This window comes from Zerene cesonia, chromosome 13, assembly GCF_012273895.1.
Source record: "Zerene cesonia ecotype Mississippi chromosome 13, Zerene_cesonia_1.1, whole genome shotgun sequence".
Lineage (NCBI taxonomy): Eukaryota > Metazoa > Arthropoda > Insecta > Lepidoptera > Pieridae > Zerene > Zerene cesonia.
In genome coordinates this window covers 174,209-192,149 of record NC_052114.1, presented here as the reverse complement: position 1 = coordinate 192,149, position 17,941 = coordinate 174,209, and the positions used below count along the sequence as shown (strand labels likewise).

General features: G+C 35.7%; 1 long non-coding RNA gene across 1 annotated transcript in view; it reads right to left on the bottom strand.

The window, feature by feature from the left end:
• LOC119831524 overlaps nucleotides 1–17,586 on the bottom strand; it is a 20,208-nt gene extending 2,622 nt beyond the window's left edge. Inside the window, exons 1-2 of the long non-coding RNA XR_005287892.1 lie at nucleotides 16,770–17,586; nucleotides 16,200–16,313 (exon numbers count right to left, since the gene is read on the bottom strand). This is a non-coding gene — a long non-coding RNA (uncharacterized LOC119831524). The remainder of the gene's footprint in view (nucleotides 1–16,199; nucleotides 16,314–16,769) is intronic.
• Between the last annotated feature and the right edge of the window lie 355 nt (nucleotides 17,587–17,941).

Here is a 17,941-nt window from a genome sequence, read left to right as displayed (position 1 = left end):
CAATACAAACTCATACCTTTACAACAAAAAATAAAAATATATATATATATATATATATATATATAAATTATAAAATCACCAGCAAATTATTTAACTAAAAAAATGTTACGTGTACATAATATAATCGAGCAAAAAATATTTCATATTTGAATTTAAAGCGATAATAACCTCAAAAGCTTTACGAGCACATTTAATAATTTAAACAATTATGTTCAGAATACACACGATTACTTAGAGAAAAACAACTCAGCATGGATCACCAAAAGAACCACTTTATTTAACATTTAACGTAAAAAAAGTAGTTAATGAAGTTAATGTCTACCTCCAGTAAACCAAAATCCTTCAAATAATAAAGCAATACGCTGGAATCTAAGTTGAATGTAAATTAATGTTTTGTTATTTAAATATCCACTTGCAAAGTGTGGGAATATGGTAATGCGCGACTGTACCGAACTAGCTCGCACCCCTGCCCGGCCCGCGGTCGCCCGGCCCGGGGTCGCGGTCCACTCGGACACCCGGCTGATACTTATTATTACTAGCTCATTGTTGTACGATTCACTTTTTAGAGAGATGACACGGTGTACAGTTTTTTGTTCCTTCAAAACGGGTCCAGATTTCTAACTCTTATTACGTAAGTAATAATTTTATGTTTATTTTTAGTCGTATAATTGTTATCGCAGTTTGTCAGTATTCTGTATTGGGTAATATGTAATTAATATTGAAATGTATATTGTAAACAATAATGTCTATGAATTTAACATTTTCATAACGATAATGAAATATGATTTTAGCTTTTTTAGCAACATATTCCTTTAAAGATTTCGCTTTCAGTAATACATTTCAATGTGCTCGTCGTAGATCATCATTATTAAAATATACAAAGTGCACGAGCGAATTTATATAATTAAGTAAAAGTATGGTAATTATTATATAGAAATTTGTATACTTTACATCTGCAAGGCCATTGTTTCTAAGTGTTTAGCATTTAGAGAGCGCGTGTTACAACTAAAGAGGTACGATACTCCTCTATGGTGTTATATAACTACCTACTAACTACACTGTAAGCATTTCTTCCTTTAACTTTCACATATTATAAAAGTTCAAAAATAAATGTTACTAAATGACTTTGTGTGGATTCCATTTTAAAGTTAGCATTAAAATAAACACGATTTTGTAGCTTCATCTGTGTTTTTATATAACCGACTCCTTTATACTGGAATTTGACCCACTTTAAACGGACAGATTTAATTCAAACTTAGCACACTTGCCAAGGATCAGTGACAATACAATAATTTCTCGAGTTTATCTTATTATCCTGATTAGAATCGACAGAATTAAATTATTGCTTTGCATTACTTTACACAATATAGTTGATTTAATACTTATAGCGTGCTTTTGAGTTTTTTTTTTTAACTGCATATATAATTTATGTAACGTAGTAGGATATTGACCGCGTAGATTTATATTAATGAAGACAGAAATGTTAATGTAGTTAAATCTAGAGTTCTTTTCATTTTCCGAATCGACTGTCGGTTTGATACACCCAAAAAGTGTGTCGTTCAAATCGTTCCAGTTTAAAATATATTTAATCTGTCGACAAAAACGGCTTAATAAAAAGTATTATAATAATTATACTTATTTCTATCCTTGGCGTAAACGATAAAAAGCCTTACACAATAAGAAATAAATTAAACAATAGTTAAGTCGCTTGTAAAAATATAAATCAAAAAATGAAGTCACGCCACGATAAATATTCCGTTAGGATCGCACATATGCAAAAATCGTCCTTGCGCCGCCCGCCGTATTAGCCGCACTAATTAATTTTAATGTATGCGTCGAGCACACGAAATCGAACCACTGCTCAAATAATAATTTTTAAAGCAACAGCGGAAATGAAACGTTGCTTATACCAAAGCTGGACGCACCGCCATGGGACCATTTGACCTGCGTCCAAAATGTATTGGCCAAATAACGTTCTTTTTCAATATTAATTTCATATTTCCCCGTAGTCAGTTTATTTCATTCAGGTCTTCATATCTTAAAATGCTTGACTTATTATAACACTAACTGTAGCCCGCGGCGTCACATGGTACCCGTGTTAAATAAGTAATCCAGACTATAATTAATATCTCTGTGCCAAATTGCATAGAGATACGATAAGCTGCTTTCGCGTGAGAGAATAACGAACAACTGTATAACCATCCATACTTACAAACTTTCGCGTTTATAACATTAGGAGGAGTAGGATTAAAGGTGTTTAGGTTTTATCTAGCGCGCAGAGAAGCAGGCTGAAGTTAGTTCTACAAGATAATAATAACAAAAGCACTTTTATGTTCCGTACAAAATATCTAGAGTCGGTCTTGTCGGCAATCAATTATTAATACCAGCGCTCACCTGTCACTTTTTGATAACCAAAACTCGGGTAACGAGCGCCGTGCGACCGGCAGGTGCCTTTGTTCACCCTGCGATAATGTATCTAACGATTTTGTTAATAGCCTCCTAATGTTTATTGGCCGTTTAATTTGTTCCGGCTATCGAGGCTTCCGCAACGCTTCACAATTCATTGATTCCCAACAAACTGTCACTAAACACACACTTCGATAACTGAATTAGTGGCTCGAATGAGACATTAGCGAGGCGCATGCAATGCTGTCGCTACGTACGCGCAAAGTGTTGTGTAGCGCACGTCGAACTGTTAAGAATCTTAAGAAAAAAAAATGCTTTTCGAAATACAACTACAAGGTACATTTTATTATAATATAATGTCTTACAATGTAGACAACAGAATCTTACAATGTAAGGAGTACATTACATTGTGAGACTCTTTGAAATTGTAAATAAGGAAATCACATCGCGTCATCAACAAAGTGATTTAATAAAAACGAGATAACGGAAACCAATTAAAACGAAACAAATGTTTCAGAGCAAAGTTCACGCTCTATCTAAGAATTATGCAAACTACCGAAAGGTTCCATCGTGTGACATTTATTCTAGACTTCTACTTAACAACCTTGTCAGGCAGAAAACTATAAATCACAACCGTAATAAAATATACATAAAATATGGGTCACTAAAACCGCATCGATGTTACAATATAAATAAACATGTCAAAAATGATAATTAGGCCAATTATGATAATGCGCTATTTGGTGTCAATCAGGCGAGCGGCGCGCGGCGAGCGGCGCGCGCGCATTCACATGCAAATCCCTCGCATTAAGCACTCCAGATGCGTTTCTCGCCATCAACAAATTGCTCTCGAGTTATGCTTGCCACATCTGGTTTTGGTGGTATTTAATACAGATTCGTTTTTTGTGTACGATCGTACAGGTGGAAAATATGATAATAATTCCATTTAAGATTCATTCAAGTGTATTTCATCACTTTCGATTGGATAGTTTATGGCAAAATTCAAACATCATTTTTGTGATTAATGTTTTTTTATTCGAAGATCATGAATAAAAACAAGCAACTCGACACAACATCCACAGACTATTTACCAGATCAATAATACAGTTACCATTTTATCGTAGAATGGTTCTGTATAGAAATAACGATAGTAAAAAAAACTATCAAATCATATATTTTTCCTCATAACATAAACAAAAGATTAAATAATGCACATGTGATATGTATGTAAACTACTTAAGTTTCGTTAATAACAGCAATCCTGACTTCTATAATCTCATGCAAACTGTGATCATAAAAAACGACCGTTGATTTCATACACAGAAGCAGCCCTACCCCACTCCCACCTCCATTGATAGAGCTAATACTTCACACATGCAAATGATGAACAAATAATGCTATTATAATTTTATTACTTATTGTCGCTGACCGGTCGAGAAGTTCTTGTTTTTACTGTAGATTGTCTGCGGTTATGATACTTGTTATGTCACTCTGATAGTTTGGAGTGATCGCTCAATCATACCACTTGACTCAATGCGCAAGTCGGTGTCACATTAACGAATATTTGTAGATGTTCACATGATGTCTGTTTCACGTGTTTTATAAATGCCTAGTGTATTTAGATGCGTAAGTATCGCGCTATAGCTGTTTTCTCATTTCTTTTCGAAACCATGAATCGAAAAGGTTTGATGTGGAAGACCAGTCCTTACATCCACTTCACTCTGCCATCTTGGACCTGACACGGCGCTTTTGAACTATAACAAATCCTATGAATAATTTATATTTATTTTCGTTTTACTTCCAAATCTTATTATCTAGTGCTTTTAACGGTAGATAAAAAAAATGTGAAAACGATTTTTAAATAAAAGCAAATCTACTTTTAATCAAGATTTATTTATATGAGTTCAAAAAAATGAACGTGGAGTTTCACAAATTTGAATAGAGATCATTACACAACCAGGAAGCTATAAATGGTAACGATTTTGCAACGATGCAATCTCGTGATTTATTAAATAGGCGACGATCTCGCTTCAAAAACCAATTAAAAACCTAACCTCTGTCCAAGGATGTATGAAGTCACAATCGATACTGTATTTCGACGTAATAGTTTGGCTAAAACGATTTTAATCGACGCCGAGCAGTAAATAACCTGATGTCGATGGAATATGGTCCACCGCGAGCCGCGGAGGTATCAGCGGCGACAACGTTCAAGGTAAGCAGGCGTTGACATATATTTGACATTTGCACAACTGCGCATTTTCATTTTATATCTAACTCTATTAAAAGTGTCTAACACTTGATAGCCCTGGCTCGAGCATTACCCGCTCGGTACTTGCTACGAGTACCAAGCAGGTAAGCAGTTTATCTCTTTTCGAAATGTAGCTACTTTGAAATATCCATTATGGCTTAAGCAATGGTAGGCTCGAGGTATTTAAAAATTAGACAAGTATACTGACTTATACCTATTTCCAATGTATTATAGGTGTAGGTGTCAATATTTTTATCAGATTTTATATTTTTTCTAGTATAGGAAATAAGCAAAATCAATAACTTGAATTAATTTACACCACTCTGTTACAATTTTAATGGCCCTAAAGTGTAAATGGATTATAATATTTACGATATTCTTAATTGGTTCATAGATAACATAACGACGCTTAAATAAATAGTTTTATGTGGAAAATTCAAAAGCTCTGACTGATTGAATATTTAAATATTTAATGGTCATTGATTGTATTCAATGATTATTTATATATTCATTTCAATGTTGAATATATCAATTAGTAGGTAACCTTAGAGAGCTTTTAACTATACACCGTCCGTTCATGTTAATATTGGTCTGTCATAAATGTGATTTTTTTTTAAATGTAACGGCGTCGAATCAAGTCGTTATCTTAAGCCGTTATTAGACCGTAAAATTATAATTTCCAAAATAAAATCCTATCTTAACCTTTCGAAACCCACTTTTCTACAAAACATTTCCATTACTCACAAAATTTGGTCGGAGTATTATAGCAATGAAATCTGAAATTGGCAAAACTGAAAATGTCTAATTCCAAATCAAAGGAACCTAGCACTTAGCAATAGATACAAACGGAAGTTGAGTTTATTCAAATGGTTCCGCACTACTAAATATAATTAGGTGCACATAATTATAATTATGAAGTGCGTAAAAATATAAATATTTATGAAAAATTTTATTAAAATTTTCCAACAATTAACCTGATTAACTTTATCAGCATTCGCGTAAGTTTAACTGGAATTATTATTTCCAAAACAGGTAATATTCAGGTTATAAAAAATTGAAGAATATTTGATAGAGCCCCTTTTGTTTTTTTTTTATATGGTAGTTGGCAAAGGAGCTGATGGGTCGACTAATGGTAAGCGACGAGCATTGCGCATAAACATTTTTTGCAGGGGGTATGCGCCTGTGCAAATAGATTTTCAAAGTTACTGGCTACGGCATCAACGATTGAAGGTGGTAATAAAGAAAAGGACTAGGAAGGGTTCTTTCTTATGCTTTTTACTCCTGCAAAACTCTGGCATATATAGATGTGATTACCTATGTATGTCGAACTCTTGAATAAATCTGCTTTGTTATACATTAATAAAATAAAAAAATGTCTGTGTTTTAACAACAAGCATTACTTGATTAAAATCGAATTGTAGCCCCTCTAAAGATTTGTTCATTAGAAATGTCTGAACAATTCTGTCCCCAACCACATTGCTCTAACGAGATTTGTGTTCATTCAAGCTCATTGATTTGAGGTTTTTTGTATTTAACAGATGCGTAAATACAATTATAGAATGTTTGATGGCCTCTAAGATATTTAAAATATAGATAAAAAACGTACGATTTTTAATTTTTTTTTCGTAAAAATTTCTAATACACTTTAATTTTATTCTGCGTAATGCGTTCTACGTTTATTTAATCTGCGTAAAGGTAAAGTTGCACAATTCGCCGCTTCATTAGTTTTGTAGTGAAACTGGTGTTTGGAATTGAAACGCTGGTTTTTAGGATACCCTGGTCAAATAAAAAGCGGACCTTAAATAATTAATTTGTCTGTTCATTTATATGAGTAATAAAACTATTCAAATTATGAAATATATGCTTAGTTTCGCTACGTATTTGTTCTGTTAAAAAATGTCAGTTAAACAAATATGTTTCAAACATGCACACACACACATGTGTGTTAGCATAACCAACAGGAATTCCCAATGATGGGGCATTAGAAGGATTATGGGATTTTTAAACATTCGCTTCTTGCAGAAAATTGCACATTAATAAAGTACCACTATGACGGCAATTTTTGTGAGTATCCCGAAATGAACGATGTTATATATTGTTAATCCAGCAGAGATAGACTGCAGTCTACAAAATACCTCTACCTAAATATAATAATAGCCTTTAATATTTATAGTTTTATTGTGTGATAAATTATACCCGACATGCATTATTAATGCGAAAGAAATTCGGTCTGTCTGTATGTCCTCCAGTTAACCACGAATTTTAATTGGACGGAATTTCTAAGAAAGGTCATAGAATAGTTTCTTCTATAGATTTTATATAAAATCCCGGGACTTTTCCTTTACTTCGTAGTCGAAGTTATGGGTGGAAAGCACATTAAACAATACATTACTTCACTCTTTCCTTGCTGACTGTTGTAAGTTTGAATGAAGTCGAAATTCTACCTCGTACAACACACACTTGACCAGAGTTTCTAATGTGCAATGCTTTGTGTCAATTTCGGCAAGTTCTTTTTTTGAGTCGGCAATACCAACAGTCTGACGGTTATTGGGTTTTTTGCTGCCAAATAAAAATTCATTATCTTCTGCTTTCCCGAGTACCGGAATAGATTTTTGAAAGTATTTCTAAACACAGTATACGTGTGTCGTTTTATATAGGCAAATAAATTTTCTTAAATTTCGCTTATGTTAAACTTAACTTTAAATGTTGTTATGTAAAACTTAACTTTAAATGTATAATCTAATCACGTAACTAAATACAAAACTGAAAGTCAAGCAATCTTCAACGAAATATCTTCCAACACAACATCAAGTATCAGCATAATGAAAACAAATAGTGCATTACTCAACAGCTCGGAGCACTTGTCTTTCCGCCCAATAAACCGCAACAAATTAACATCCCTTCCACTCCACTGACCACTTACCACCACCCTACTAGCATTAATATCGAAACCATTTATTTAAATAAACTCCGTGGTCACTATTATTTGTTTGTATATGCTTATTTTAAGATGTTCATATAAATTAACTGTAACAAATTTGGACAATATCAATATTTAAAAATAATAATTTTATATAAACCAAATTTAATATTAAAAGATTGAAAGAATCTCTCTATGACGGAAGCCCGTTTCCATTTTGTCACCCTTCCCAGTGCATTCCATCTACCAGTCATCAAACCTTTCCTTATCCTTATCCCTTACAGTCTCCCTTCTGAGGCTAAACCTCTGCGAAACTTATTGGGCTGTGGTGGTGGCTTATCATCAGGCGAACCACCAGCTTAGTTGCCCGCTATGACATAAAAAAGATGAATTGAAATTTGCTTAGATGTGTGACTTTATACGTCCTATGATTTCGTCATATATAGTCTCTACACCCACTACTTACACGTTTTTACTTACAAAAGTCACATTCCTAACATTGATTGATCATGCAGTGTTAAAACACGCATGTAATATTTATGGTAAATATAATTAATTAGTTAATATAACGGTCTTTAACAATTAATTAATCGTATTAAATATTATTGTCATGTTTTTCAAAACCCTAAACACTACATGTTGTATACAATGATCAAAAACAACTTATATTCAAGATATAGCAATTTTTTAATTATTATTCTCAAAATTAATTTAGCGAAAACAATAACGTGGAGCGTAGCTGTCAATCGCATCCGTTTAATATGAGTTTTATTAAACTTAGAACAATTTCGGTTTTGTAAAACTACCACGGACTTTGGAACAACCTTCGGTATTGAAACATCTGATAAGACATTTATTGCCTTAAAAATTTGCACCCTATTCCATTACAGTAGGGTTGAAATTGTGTCATACGCATTGCTTCGTGTGTGTTGCGGTGTAGGGTTGTCACAAGTGCGGTAACATCTGCGTTTATTTACGTTTTGGCTGGAAAGTCGCACAATAGGCGCGGCGAATCGGACACAGCGTACAATGAAAGGCCGGCCCGATGTGCCGGGGCGGCGCCCTCGCACTTTTTACACTAAATGACCTTTCTATTTTACTTACCAAGTCAATGGCGAGGCATTATCTAGCTCCTGCGTTTTCTGATGACTCGCCAATTAGTAAACTATGTCTGATTTATAAAAAATTAAAACAAAACAATATAACTTAAGCTGAATGCGCCAGTAGATCCATTTCTTGGTGTACTATTTCAAATGTTTTTTACGTTACTTAAACTTAAACTTATAAATTTTTCAACTCTTCTTATTTTAAAAGAAGGCTAATATAAATGTAAGCCCAGACCCAATCTCAAACTCAAACATTAATTGTTAAATTAGGAATCTCGTAACTATACATAACAAAGAAAATGAATTGTCCCCACACTTTTATTTAGACCTGTATCCCAAACAGTCATTGAAGACTCTGTCTCATTTAGTTGCCTTTCAAATCATTGAATCGCTTACCGAGAGCACTTTAAACAAATTTGTCAACGCCGTCACCCTCAGCCACCCACGTACCATATTGGGTTCAGTAAATCTTCACAACAATTAAACTGTGCGCTGAGGCTCGCATTAGCCGAGAGTTCGCGACATATGGCCGCCGCCGTACCCTCGAATTTGTTCGATTGCCATCAATAGCCACAAATGGCGATATTTAGTCACAATTTATTGGTCACGATTAATGGACATATTTGTAGTTTTCATTTTTCATATCGCTTTGTTGCGGTGTCATTGATTCTTTGAATGTAACAAAGAAACCGTCAATTGCTGTTTAGTTTTAGCGACGAACTAGCTGACCCGGTGAATTTCGTACTTACCCTGGACCTGTCTACCTTCCCTGGACTATTGTGAATGCATCAAACCCAAAATGATGAAAATCGGCTAAGCGATTCTCGAGTTTTAGCAAGACTAAGGAACAGAAATTGTTTCTTTATAATAAATATATCGATTCAAAATCTACGCCAAATTATTGTTTAAAATTGAAAAAATGCTATAAAACTTTCCGCCCAATATACCTACTTTAACTGAATTCATATAACACCCGCGGTTAATTAATTAAACCAAAAGCAAACACATAAGGTAAGTAAATTATTAATATCAGGAAGAATCAGAAGCATTCCAACACATTTGTATAAAACAAGGTGAAGTAAGTGGAGGTATCAACGAAACAATTTGTATGTAAAGGGCCGAGCCTCGCGGTCGCCGCTAATCGAAGATCATTATCGCCGAATGCTATCTGTGGCGTTATTAAAAACCATTTACCAACGCCATTCTCAGTGGGAAGAGTTAATTCCAGAAGTTGTTTATCATTTAGAAGGATACAAATCGTTCATCGACTTTTTACTTAGCCACTAAATGTTTTGCGGTAGGACAAACTCGTGCTATTGACTACATATAATATACTAAGATACTACATATATTACTACTACTTGTTACTATTACCAAGTTTATTGTGTTTTTGTATAACAAATAATGAATAGTCGAAATGAAAGTCATTTTAAATCTCATCAAATTCTCTTATCCTTCAACAAAAAACACATTGTTGTAAACATGATAGTAACATGTTTTTGATAATACCGATAAAGTTAAAATAGACGTTCATAAATCATTCATTTGAGGGCATTTTCAAAACTTGTCAAACAAATAAAACCATAACAATGACTGTCACAAAAAGATTGGCCGATTTGTAGAAGAGGATCCAAATGAAAGACGCTCTTTATCTCTTGACTTTGGAAATATAATCTGTGTATGGCATTGTGATCCAACCCTTCATCCCGCCCCCGACGACGCTGCCGTCAGCAGATGCGAGGAGACTCTTACTTTCAACTTTCACCTCAAGAACACTGATTTACATGTATGGCACACGTGTCTAGGGCATTGATCGATCTTCCTGCGCGATTGTGACGCACAAAGCGACAAAAAACTGCGTGGGTGCAACCGCATTGTGTCGAAATGCGCCCGCGACCTCCTCTCCGACCATTGTCTGCCCGAGGGTGGCACTGTGACACATTTACTTTTTTTGAATCCATTGTATTGAAAATTAGAGACGTAACGCGATATTATCGGCAATTCCCGATGCGACGGTTGAGTCTATTAAATCCTCAGATTACCATTCGAGACGTAATACAAAAATTTCGGTTAAAACAGGTTAGCTTTCCATTTCTATCTAAAATTCGTTAGAAGGGGTATCCGATAATTGATCGAGACCGTTAGAAGCGGCCAACAGCATCAGCTGATCTAACAAATTCCTTTCATCTAAGCGTGATGAATGAGGCGGGCTCGGGGATTTGAAAGGGTGGTCAACTAGAGATCACAGAACACGTCTCGGGTCTGGTTTTATAGTGTTTGTGACCGTTTTATCGATGGCCGGGAGAGCCAGCATCCGGTTGTATCTCGACAATACGCCTCTATGAGATCGCCCGTTTGGACGCAAACTAGTTTCGGTAACGTTTCCCTAGCCCACAATGGCTGGTGCATAGTAATCGAATTCCTTTATACGACAATCATGTTTATTGAACGGTCACTTTTTACATCTAACGGTAATGTATGGGAATTTATTCCCGTCGATAAGACGCATCTGCTTAATGCTTAGTTTACATGAGTTTCTTAAAAGTAAAAAGAATATCGTATCCACGTTGACAGTTGTGTTAATGCACTATCGGGTCTCGCACGGCTTGCACGTTCGAGTTACAAGTACAAGCATTAAGCAATACGTAACCGTGGATGCATTGCATGAGTTAAATTTAGAATTAAAAATTTCAATTAATGAATATGTATAAAATTCATAACGACTATGATCGCTTAATATACTTCCTCATCTCTTAAAGTAATAATTACAATTTTATATTTTAAGAAAAAGAAAGCGAGTCTGTAAAAGTAACATCCGAAACTGATCTGCAGCTAACCGCTACACCCAGAAATAAACCAATTATATGTCGTATCAAATCAAATGTATATATATATATATAGCTAAAACAAATAAAACCTAACGAACGTTAATTCTCTAATCCGTGCCAGATGACGCTTTCTACGCGTTATCTTATCAGAAGAAGCTTTCGGCCGCTCGCCTCGCGCGGATTTCGATGACCATTCGAATGTAAACTAGGAGCCGCCATAAACTAAATAATTTACATATAACCACTAACGGATCTCACGAGAACCAGTCCCAAGCATATTAATGCATGTGATCTATTAGAAAATCGCCACGACGAAACGGATACCCGAGGCCGGCCGTGTACCTTTTTTATGATAATTTCTTTTCCCATCAAATGATAGTTCACGACGTATGTTAAAATTAACATAAAATATTGGGGAATAAAATTCAACATCTGCTTTTACAGTTTCTCGAGCGTTGTCGCTTCATAAATCTGGATTGCCTAACGTGTTACACGTTTACGTCGACCATCATCAGCAATCAACGCGAGGCGTTAATTGTGCACTACACGCCTCTTAGAAGTCACAATTAGGTCGGAATGTTCTGTCGCGATAGCGGGTATCGCGTTACCATTATCCTGTACAATGGCGCGTATGCGCGGGAGCATCGATTCCCAGGAATCCGTTAGTTCACATGGGCGTAGCAGCCCTTTCGCAAGTCAAGTGATGATACGAGACAATGTGACCCAGCTGCCGACCGCTTACGCCAGGTGAGTGTATCTTCTACGCCATTGATCAAAACTCACTTCTATGTCGTTATGAATAACGCACAAACTGGGTTGCAGGTTCTCCTATTAAGGAAATATATTAAATTATCTTGAGAATTAGAAGATTCAACTCAATAGCATCATTTTAAAGTTTATTATTTATTGATTCAGTCTGGATGTAGACGAGATATCGATAGACTACAAAGTGCTCAGTGAGCTGTAACTAGAACGAACATAGAAAATCGTATTTGGTATCACGCATTTCAAAAATGGACTATTTTGTTCGAATAACATGTTTTGATGGCACGATCGCGTTACGAGTGCGGTTGATAGAAATCCTTCCGCAAATAATTTATGCAAAGGGGAAGTAGCAAAAAGTATAAATAAGATTATACACCTTACCGCCGCATGCCGAATGTTGGCCATAGAAGCAGGTAACTGGCGGACACTTACGAATTAATTATACAAGCTGCAACCGCACGCGCCAACAAAGGGTCTCTGCAAATTTTTTTCTCATCCCAGGCTTCATTTACATTTTAACTGTACCTTGATTTTTTGTAGCTGGCCTAAGACGCAATTATAAACCATGACTCAAGGGTGACAATGTAAAAATATTTGCTAATTGTTTGTTCAAACGTGAATATGTTTTGAAAAGAGCGCCTACCTACATTTGTATAGCTACTTTTTGTGAAAAAATATTGAATGAAAGGTAATTATAGTTTGAAACCAAAAGTAAAGCAGGAACAACAGCGCCACCCATCGAGCGATTACTTGCCAACGTGCTAATTAGCAGATTTTCTCACCTCACCAAAGGAATTTTTTGCAAGATCATTTTAGTGGAGCGTTTTTATACAAGTTTTTTGTTTGCTTTTGTGAAAGAGAAGTTGTGTATAATATTTTGCAGATATCACCATTCATGATAGCTGCAGATTAATATTGTGTAAACATACATTTTCACTTCGGATTATTTTTTTAACACTAACTGTTGTTATTTTAACTGTGTATATTTTCTTTCTTTTCGTTGATATTCATGGTTGTCATAAATATTAAAAAGTTCTGTTCAGAACTCATACGGTCGTTATGCCTTTGAGTTTAAAAAACCCTAAATACTAGTTAAATTTCAATTACAAATTAAATGTGGCAAAAAATATCAATTCAATGTTAAATGTAAATCAGTGTGACCATAGCGCTTTGTAGGTGACTTGTTCTTTGTCGAAATAACAATGGTAGATGACGTCACGGGATCACCGTCACCTCTGGCTTGTGACCCGCTACACGCGGGGACTACAATGAGTACAATATTACCTGAAATACGCATTATATTGGTAAGAACAGCTAAATCAAACACGAACGTATTCAGTTAAATGTATGACGATGCAAATTTCGCGTTCAAGTTTAATTTCAACTCCTATAAAATTTAATAGACTGACCTAACTGATGCAAATATTCATAATATTTCAAAATAAGTATCATATTATAATGGAATTAAAAGCACAATTAAAAACGCTATTACGTTATGACGTAATGACTCAATTTTATCGCAATTAGTTCTAATATAATTTTATGGTTATATCTGCCCGATAATAGAAAGACATTGTGATAAAGTTGTTGGAAATAAGTAAGCTGAGCTTATAAAAAGGAATTTCGAAAAAATGATCCCCAACCCACAATGTCGTCTTCTATCGTATTCAACCTCTACAAGATGCGCTTTCACCTCCACGACAATAATATGTACACAAAACTAGCATTCAAATTGGATCTTGATAGGTTTTTATATCGATCCGTGTTTTGTCCCCGCGAGTGACACGTCGACAATGGAGGAGCCTCTGGAGACATCCAAAACCGGATTTCCAAAATCCCGTTCCGTCGCATTCGAATTGGCTCTGTTTTCGATTTCTATTCGATTGTTTGTTTTTTCGATCCATTGTTAGGTCTGTCTGACATGCGTACCATTTTTGCAGAGTCTATCCATTGTTCGCGGAATGACATTTGACGGACGAGCTATCTGGTCTTTCGGTGCAAAATTTCGATACGATCCAAGGTTATTCATTCCCGATACCCGAAGGCTACGCAACGGTATTCCTATCATATTGGACGTTCCAAATTGCTTTTTGGCAAAAGGAATGACGCGACGGTCAGGCATAGCTCGCAGCCACATTCGACCGCAGGAAGGAAACTGGCCCCTTTTCTTACCTGCCACCATTTATAGCTTTCGGTAACTGCATTTCACAAACACTCTATATAAAACAATCATTACTTTGAACTTGAAACCATCATGAGGAGTATGACTCTGTTTTTGGCTTACGTTGTTTTTATGCTCTATTGTATAACAGTGTATCATGTTAGAAACCTTAATAAGACTATAAATACAAAAAACAGACAGTAAATTCACATTTCTTGTGTTGTCTGGTGAGACCGTGCACCGTGAGAACTGAGGTAACTTTTTATAACTTGTGACGATGACGGACATTCAGTAATGGTACTTATACGATTTAAAAATACGCATTATGTATATTCATATTATATTATTAGCTCTGACTTCGCTTCGAAAATTTTACACTTCATACGAGTAAGATATAGAATGAAAAATTTAGAAAATGTAGAAAGCATAAAATTTCCTTCTAATTGCTCAAGCTAAGATTTTGCACGGGATTACATTGGAATGAAGCCAAATCCCATAATCCGTCACTAGGTTTAGATATCACCACAGAAACACGGCAAGCGCGCGCTCCTACGCGCTCGTCTCGCCAATTATGCGCGGCGCACGCGCCCCCAAAAAAAACACGACCACTTTTTTAAATCCCAACTAAATAATAATGCAGTAACACGCGAGAGTATGCGCAAAATGCGATCTGCGAATTTCGTTTCCAAATTCCTCGAGGGACGCTGTCAGTATTTTTTGCCGACACTATTGTCTCCCAACCTCTGTTTCTGTGTTCGCTTGTGCCCTTTGAATTATTTCCCGTTTTATACGTTTTGTATTGTCATCATATGAAACGTTTTAAATTTGTTTCTGTAACTTATACAGTATATCGAGTTGTAGAGTTTACTTTCCTTTTATTTAAAGTCTGTTTATTTGTATATATAAAATCTATAAAACTTAATAAAATAACTGTTATTTTATACACATACATAGATACTAATATTAATAAATTGCCTCGATAAGATTCATGACCATTGTACCTGAACATGTGGCGAGTGCACACGAGAGGGCTATCGGTTGAATTACAACAAAGTGGACGCTTTTTTGTAACCACGATTAGTCCCTCCAGGCGATGTGTCCCGGCCCTATCATTACTAAAACGATCCTAATAATATAATAATCCTGTCACAGCCCTTTAGGAAAGTCCTTTAAGGACAATCTTCGTGCGAGTTAATGGCCGATTAAATTTAACAGTTTATAGAATTATCTGGAGGATGTATTTAACTATAATTTTAAAGCGATATTCTGTTTTTTGCTATACGACAGATACATATTTAAAATAATAGTGTTATTTTTATTATTTATTTAAAACGCTCTGCGGTTTTACAGCTCGTAACGTTTTGATGCATTTACATTTTTAGAATTTTTAACACCTTGAGTCATGAATTTAAATTTCACGATATTTTTGCGTTGCATAAAATTAAATAGTGACCCTGTACACTGAGCCAAATTGTAATTAGTTTTACACGACTTTAAAACTATTTTGTGTGTTATTTATGTGACGTTTTAATTCTTTGGAGTGAGTTTAACTATATCTTCGTTACATTATTAGAAGCAAACCGTAATTAACTGTTGTTTAGAAACCCCGAAATAGTTTCAGTCGAATATGAATTTTTATATTTTTACTTACTTACACTTAAATAAGTGACCAGTTCAAAATAATTATAGGAATGTTCCGTGCAGGTACAGGCGCAGACAGGCGAAAGGGTTCGGTACCAAATGGCACATTTATATCGTTCATTACCGAGCCTCGGAGGTGAGAGATGTTGGCGCTGTCACCGCGACGGGGGGTGCTGCAGGGCTGCGCGCTGGGACCCGTGGATCGTTGTTGTGTCGGCTCACGAAAATTTATTATTTTCTGTAAAAGGTTTGTAAAATCTAGTTAAAAAAATTGACATATTCAATAAAACTTCTTTGCTGTTAACATATTTTCTTAGTTTTAACTTATGAACTACTAGCTGCGCCCTCCGGTTTCACTCGCGTAAGTCCTTATCCCGTAGGATTATTGGGATAAAAAGTTGCCTATATGTTATTCCAGTTATTCTGCTATCTATGTTTTGCATGAAAGAGCAACAAACACACACACACATCCTTACAAACTTTAGCATTTATAATATTAGTTGATTCATCATAACTTAGAACAATTTGCTTCATCGGCTATTGATGTTCTCTCTTAACTTTCTCCAGACGGTTTCAATCAATTTCAAATAAACTTAACTTAAATGTTTCAGATAAATAGATCTTCACGTCCGGCATTGAAAAAAACTCATCCAAACTTTAATACCTTCCCCAGATATAAAAAGTATAACATTACCCAAAGGAAAGGATCTGAAGCCTCAGCCCTGCACAGCCGCCGGGGGTCCAGGCAGCGTCGGTGCGCGTTGATTTGTGCGCGATCTCCCGCAGACTGTATTTGTACACGCGCCCACGTCGCGCGACATCCACCACGCTCCCGTCAATCTGAGCACGATACACCAACCCTGAATCAGCTCACTGCACCTTGTTCCTCGGTACACTCCACTCGACAAGCCAACAACATCTAGATAAGAGAAATCTATTCTTTGGACCGCCGATTGTACTTTATTGTGCGAGTGTCTTACCAGGGCTTTTGCAATCGCATAATGTATATTGACATATACAGAAGCCCAAAGAAAGCTGCTCAATGTTAGCTTTTATTTAGCGTATTTCTAGCCTCATTCCTTGCATCATCAAATGAACAATCAGAAACAGAAAAGAGCATGCTCTTTTGACGCTTGCATCTAACATAACATTAATTATCAATAGTACCTCAGAAAGTATAGCAAATTGTGAATGTTAGAAATTCTAGCTTCCTCAAAGCACCGTCCATCTTCCAAGTCATTGCGAATAAAATATTGTTAAGAGTAAAAGTGAAAATAATGCGGAGGTTAGAAGTTATTTACATAACAGTGAAATGGTAAACCACACATACGCTGCAAAGATTTATATGACGTTTCGTTTGTGGTATCTTAACGATCCGAATCCACGATTTCGAGCCCGCTTGATTGGAGTATTAATTAATATCGTGAAATATGTTATGTCGCATTGGTGAAAACGGATCTCACCTGTCGTTCGACGTATTTTCCAATCTAAGCGAGCCGAAATTAGAAGGCTAAGACAACTTTGAAACCGGTCAACATAAAATTGGAAACCAACTGTAGTCTCCGAGTTGCGCAAGAGCCGTGTTACCAGTTTGGCGCGAGTTCCACTTAGCCGGCTCGCGCGCCGCGCAACGCGACACTAAAAAGTTGCCCTCAAGTTGCTGTTTATTGCATATTATTCTGGACTCTGTATATTGGTTTTCAATTGTCACTGATGCATTGTTTGTCTGTTTTATGAGATTTGATCACCTAGCAGTAGGCGGTAGGAAGATGCTGAACAAAATATTACATTTCAGAAGTAAGTGGTGACTTACGATCATGTCGATTCTAAAAAAAGCTAAATATATTTGTAGTAGTTTAACTTTGT